The sequence below is a fragment of the Berghia stephanieae genome, chromosome 4 (genome assembly GCF_034508935.2).
Source record: "Berghia stephanieae isolate SIO BIC M18660-M18661 chromosome 4, UCSD_Bste_1.3, whole genome shotgun sequence".
Classification (NCBI taxonomy): domain Eukaryota; kingdom Metazoa; phylum Mollusca; class Gastropoda; order Nudibranchia; family Aeolidiidae; genus Berghia; species Berghia stephanieae.
Window position 1 is genome coordinate 4,882,156 of NC_088363.1, and position 6,930 is coordinate 4,889,085.

The 6,930-nt window shown below is 35.3% G+C and overlaps 1 long non-coding RNA gene across 1 annotated transcript; it reads left to right on the forward strand.

Annotated features, from left to right (window-relative positions):
* Nucleotides 1-1,315: 1,315 nt before the first annotated feature.
* Nucleotides 1,316-2,958, forward strand: LOC144971913 (uncharacterized). The gene is made up of 2 exons (XR_013645194.1): nt 1,316-2,046; nt 2,388-2,958. It is a non-coding gene; the product is annotated as an uncharacterized LOC144971913 (long non-coding RNA).
* Nucleotides 2,959-6,930: the final 3,972 nt, after the last annotated feature.

Here is a 6,930-nt window from a genome sequence, read left to right on the forward strand (position 1 = left end):
ACTTATTTGCAGGTCTGCTAACCCAAATAGCTATGGGCTCGTTGTTGTAATCGAAATACTCTCCAACCACAGCAAAATATTGTCCATTACAAACATGCTAAAACCAGCCCATAACTGTGTCCGGTTGTGCACGTTGTTCGAGTCCCATACTGAGCAGTACAAAGTAGAGTCCTTGGAAGAGACTCTTTACTCCCCTTCCTATCTTCCGGTTCAAAACTCATTGGAAGTGTATAATCAGTTCTGCGGATCATCCAGAAACAATGAACAGGTCATAATAATATATTGAATCAAGTAACAGGATGTACAGGCAGAGCCTTATGATTGCAGGACGTATAAGAGAGAGGCTGGATGGTCTTTATTGACCAGAAGCATTTATTTATGCGAGAAAATGAGATGCCATTACTCTGAAACCAGACGATCAGTTACACAATGTATGTATTCCTATCTAGTTACCCACCTACCTACCTACCTACCTATCTATCTATCTATCTATCTATCTATCTATCTATCTATCTATCTATCTATCTATCTATCTATCTATCTATCTATCTATCTATCTATCGACCTACCTATCTATCTATCTATCTATCTATCTATCTATCTATCTATCTATCTATCTATCTATCTATCTATCTATCTATCTATCTATCTATATATCTATCTATCTATCTATCTATCTATCTGTGTAATATCTATCTATCGTCCTGGGATCACCAGGGATAAGATGAACTTTTAAAAATATCAAAATGACAAATTAAGGAGCCGGCACTGGTGTAAGATAAAGATCGGAAAAAGTGTGAATGAAACAGTGCTGAAAAGAAAAATATAAAGAAAAAAAAATACCCCAAAAATCAGCCATCCTCGACTTTTACATATCTTTATCTGAACTTTTAAAACACGGCATAAAAGGCAAGAAAGCTTTATTCCTCTTTAATTCATTAAATAAATGACAATTGAAAATTGATTTGCTGAATTCCGAAAAGTGGATTTAGCACGTACTGCTTGTCAGCTCCAAGGAATCGTGATAAGGAAAAAGTATTTAATTGTAAAGGTATTTGCTTGTGCGGCTATGTGGTCTTTTGGTATGACACTCGCTTTAGGATCGGAAGGTCCTGGGTTCGAGCCTAGCTCGGCGCATAGTTGAGTCCTTGGAAAAGGCTCTTTACTCACATTCTATCACGTACTCAGGTGTAAAACGAGTATGTAACGAAATGCTTCCGTGTAGGCGTCAGTTTACGACAGGATGTACGTCGTCGTAGTATTAGTTGTTGTTGTTATTGTAATCCCTCCGGAACAACCCTTCTTTTGTTGATACAGGTCGTATCAGATCATGCACCTATGGCCCGGAAGTTTGAATTAAACTACGTAGTGTGGGTGTTATTGTGAGAAAGGCATCAATCTTGTTTTCTCCGTAAACTTATAAGCAAAGTAGGATCCCTGTATTCTACGGGAGTGACTTTGTTATGGTATGGCTTGATTGATATCTCGTAACTATGGGGCTGACGAATTTATTTATCCTTGATATGAGGATGTCCGGTATCAGGATGGGTTGTTGTTGTCCATGATTATGGAATCTGGGGGAGTTTTAAGGAATTTCAGATGTTTACGGATATGACTAACATCCGTTTGTGTGGGTAGAATTTTGCTTCGTTTGCTTGATTTTTGCCTATAAATGCCAGAGTTTTGAGCAGTTTCTTCAGACCACTCAGCGGAGTCTTTTAGGCTCATTGTCTCAAAAGAGACCAGACAGCGGAGTCTTTTAGGCTCATAGTCTCTAAGCGATAACCACAGCGGAGTCTTTTAGGCTCATTTGTTTAACTCTTGTGTAGAGTTGGATTAAAGTCTTGTGTAGACTTTGTAGTGCTCAAAGTTCGAGCTGAAACACGTTTTGTGTTAACTCTTGTGTAGAGTGTGATTTAAGTCTTGTGTAGACTTTGTGGTGCTCAAAGTTTGAGCTGAATCAAGTTGTGTTATAACTCTTGTATAGAGTTTGATTAAAGTCTTGTGTAGACTTAATTTGTGATTTCAATAATCTGTTCGGCTCTGGTGAGATTTTGAATAATATGTTGTGATTACAATTATGATTGTGTTTTGATATCAATATCATAATATCACTTTAAATTTTGATTCTCAATTAATTAATCAGATAATGAAATTAATTGTGTAATATATTCTTGTTGTAGAGAAAATAAGCTTTTCTTGCTATAAAGCATTATTATTTCATATCTACAAAGTAAAGCAATATTAATCAACATTAATAAATTGATTTGTTAAAGTAAAATAATATTTACTCATTTAAAGTAAACATATTGAGTGAGTTCGAATATAGATAGAGTTATATTCGTATGATTATCATATTATAACAAAATCATTTTCTTTCTTTAAAGTGAATGAGCCGTTGGAGGCTGGGCTTTAACAAGCCAACTTTAGGCTATACGCTCATAGCTTGACACTAATAGAAACTGAACATTTGCCTGTTTTATAAGTTACCTGTGAAGAACCATTTGCTTATTTTAATATCAGAACATTGAGAAACAATTGATCTGTTTATGAATACTGTGAAATCAGAACAATTTCAAGAAGAGACAAATTAACAATATTAGAACAACCTTACAGTTTTTGTTGAATATCAAGGACACTCTTTTGGCTTTCTTCTACACGTCTGGATTGTGTTTAGTTAGTTAGTTAATTATTAGTTGCCTGTATGACTGTGATGGTTGCAACCTATCTGTGAGATTGTCTGATGTGGTAGCGGTTTGGTAAAGTATTGATAATTAATTGATTTAATTATATATTGTCATATCGCTTTCATATCATATTCATCATCACATCACCTCCATCAAATTGTCATCCATCTATTTGATTTCATACTTATTACATCTATCATTTCATCTTCATATCTCATAATATCTTTGTTATATTGTAATAAAATATATCTTCATTTAGCTTCAAAACCTTTATCAACGTATTGTGTTTGGTTATTGATCGATGTCGTAGTTTGAATATAGCACACATAAACAAGGTTGCAAACTGCGCTACATAAGCATACGGTTTACGTGCGCACTTTGTGACAGAGTACCTGGCCGTTAACAGCGTTGTCTTTGTCCGAAAAACTGTAATAACGCCTGACAGGCATCATGTCCCGTCCTACATGTTAAATGTTGCTGTTGACCAGGGACCCCTTGTAAAGCGCTTTGAGCACATTTAGTGGATATTGCGCTATATAAAAGCTCAATTAAAAAGCTCAATTTACTTAAGTCACTTTGTTTTTCCTTTTTCCCTTGGAAACTACGAATTTTTGAAGTTTCTAGCAGTCAGCTCAATATGAAAATATAGTAGAAGTCCCAGATCCTTTGCTTTGTCTCTGGAGTGGTACACTCCGTCAAACTACTATGACCCCGGAAGTACACAATGAACTGCTCTCTAACCCAATCCCCACCCCCACTTCCACCCGTCTCCGGACAAATAAAATTGCTTTGGGCAATTTTAACTCACTCAATCCTAGAGATTTTTGCTACTTTTCAAAATTGGAAAAAATGTATTAAAAATGAGCATGTACATAGATAGTTTTATTCAACTATCATTAACATGTAAAAACTAAAAACATTAGCTTTGATACTACACCTATAATTTGTCTCAGAAAAATGTAATAAATAGGCATGGGTTAAAAGTAACCCTGGTAAACTACGGATATAGTTGGTGTTAGGGTTGACTGAGTTAAACTGTAATATATAAAATTCCGTCTGTTTAAAATTATTATTAAATAGACTTAAATTGGTTGACACGCCCACCACCACGTATCCAGGGAAAATTGAAAGAAAATAATTGTATTATGATAGCCTCGGAAAAGTCAATTTGATTCACCGGAAGTAACCGTAATTTATTGCAATTGTTGTCGTCAGCTTGAAATACGAGAAGTGAAAGCAGACACCGCCTCCAATTGACGGGCGAATAATTTAAGGATTGGATGTAATCCGGCTATTATTTAAATTAGTCTGTGGTGTATACTGGTATAGAAGCGATTTTTTTTCTTCAGCTTTTTTCACTTTACTTTTCTGTCGCATCGTAAAAATTGTAGTAACTTTGTTTCTTTTTTTGTTTGTTTTGTTTTGTTTTTAAGGGGTTTACGGCGCTTTCGACACATTTGAGTCATTTCAGCGCCAGAAAAAAAGAAGGAAAAATGTAATAGTCAAAATATTCTAGATTTACAATCAAAGCACCAAAGAAAAACTAAGACAATTAAATGGGGAATTGGTCCAAATAGGGAACGGATGTAGATTCCAAGAGCATACCAGGACCATCCATGTAGTTAGTTTAAGATCACCTTAAAGTCTCACTCGCGGCTATGTGGTCTAGTGGTATGACACTCGCTTTCGGATCGGAAGGTGCTGGGTTTGAGCCTCGCTCTCGGCGCATAGTTGAGTCCTTGGAAAAGGCTCTTTACTCACATTCTCTCACCGTACTCAGGTGTAACACGAGTACCTGGCCTTTAATAGCGTTGTCTTTGTCCGAAAAATTGTAATATCGCCTAACAGGTGTCATGTCCCGTCCTACATGTTAAATGTTGCTGTTGACCAGGGACCCCTTGTAAAGCGCTTTGAGCAACTTTAGTGGATATTGCGCTATATAAAGCTCAATTTATTTATTATTATTAATTATTATTTACCCAGACACTGTAACTTTAAAGACTTTCCACATCTAGAGCACTATCCAGTTTTGGCAGTGGACTTGCAATTGGGTTAGATAAATCGAGCAGACTGCCCAATATTGCTTTGTGAGGGAGGGGAGGGGAGTAATAGATGGAACGAAAATGACGTCACTCGGCTCTTTAATATTCTGTTCAGACAGCCACTTTAATGATTAATTATCACAAAATTATATCAATCATACTATAAATGTTTAAGGTTGTACATAATTTTGTATGTTAAGTTATATCCAGCTAGCGGATGTTGTGAGTATTTTAGATAAACATACAGCATCAATAGTATTTCAATGGCAGTTGAATAATTTATTTAAAAAAAAAGAAAGAAAACAACAACAAAAAATCAACCAGGAAATTATAAATGATAACCAGCAGAAAAAAACGCTAATGACAAGTTGAGATGTGCAGTGTAAATTGAGAATAATATAATATGGCCTAAGACTGACCCTTGATGAACACCAAATGGAAAAGGAGCAGTATCAGTTTGATGATGTATGCCGCTGACAAACTGCCCCTACCATTCATATAAGAATGAAATCAATTCAATACTGTCTCGGCGATGCAATCAATGTACACGTTTTAATCAGGCGAGAAGAGTAATATTATGTTGATCAGTGGTATCGAAGGTCGCTCTGAGATCAAGAAGTATCAAAGTAACACTTTGCCCCCCTTAGAAAAGAGAATTTAACGATATGTACGCAAACAAGAAAACTATCTTGTATCCACCGTACCTTTTATTTTTACTGTTCACAAAAATAAGCTTTAATAAAGTCTAGTGTGTGTGTGTGTGTGTGTGTGTGTGTGTGTGTGTGTGTGTCATTATTATCCATCTCAAGAAGAGAATTCCTAGAGCTCGTAAAGTATTTCTATTTTTAAATTGCTTAATGTGTAAATTCTCAGATGTAATCAACAATTGATTTCACAAAATGGAGTTGAATCATCTAAAGATTTCATCAAAATGAATGAATGAATGCATGAGTGAATGAATAAATGAATGAATGAATGGATGAATGGATGAATGAATAAGATTCCTTCATCTTGAACTATAGACAGCCTCAAATGAAGAATGAATGACTGAGGGAATGAATAAATGAATGAATGAATGGATGGATAGATGAATTAATGATTCCTTCATCGTGAGCTATAGACAGCCTAAAAATGAATGAATGAATGACTGAGGGAATGAATAAATGAATGGATGTATGGTTGAATAAGATTCCTTTATCTTGAACTATAGACAGCCCAAAAATGAATGAATGAATGAATGAATGAATGAATGAATGCATGAGTGGATGAATAAATGAAAGGATGGATGGATGGATCGATGAATAAGATTCCTTCATCTTGAACTATAGACAGCCCAAAAATGAATGAATGAATGAATGAATGAATGAATGCATGAGTGGATGAATAAATGAAAGGATGGATGGATGGATCGATGAATAAGATTCCTCATCTTGAACTATAGACAGCCCAAAAATGAATGAATGAATGAATGAATGAATGCATGAGTGGATGAATAAATGAAAGGATGATGGATGGATCGATGAATAAGATTCCTTCATCTTGAACTATAGACAGCCCAAAAATGAATGAATGAATGAATGAATGAATGCATGAGTGGATGAATAAATGAAAGGATGGATGGGTGGATCGATGAATAAGATTCCTTCATCTTGAACTATAGACAGCCCAAAAAATGAATGAATGAATGAATGCATGAGTGGATGAATAAATGAAAGGATGGATGGATGGATCGATGAATAAGATTCCTTCATCTTGAACTATAGACAGCCCAAAAATGAATGAATGAATGAATGAATGAATGAATGCATGAGTGGATGAATAAATGAAAGGATGGATGGATGGATCGATGAATAAGATTCCTTCATCTTGAACTATAGACAGCCCAAAAATGAATGAATGAATGAATGCATGAGTGGATGAATAAATGAAAGGATGGATGGATGGATCGATGAATAAGATTCCTTCATCTTGAACTATAGACAGCCCAAAAATGAATGAATGAATGAATGAATGAATGCATGAGTGGATGAATAAATGAAAGGATGATGGATGGATCGATGAATAAGATTCCTTCATCTTGAACTATAGACAGCCCAAAAATGAATGAATGAATGAATGCATGAGTGGATGAATAAATGAAAGGATGGATGATGGATCGATGAATAAGATTCCTTCATCTTGAACTATAGACAGCCCAAAAA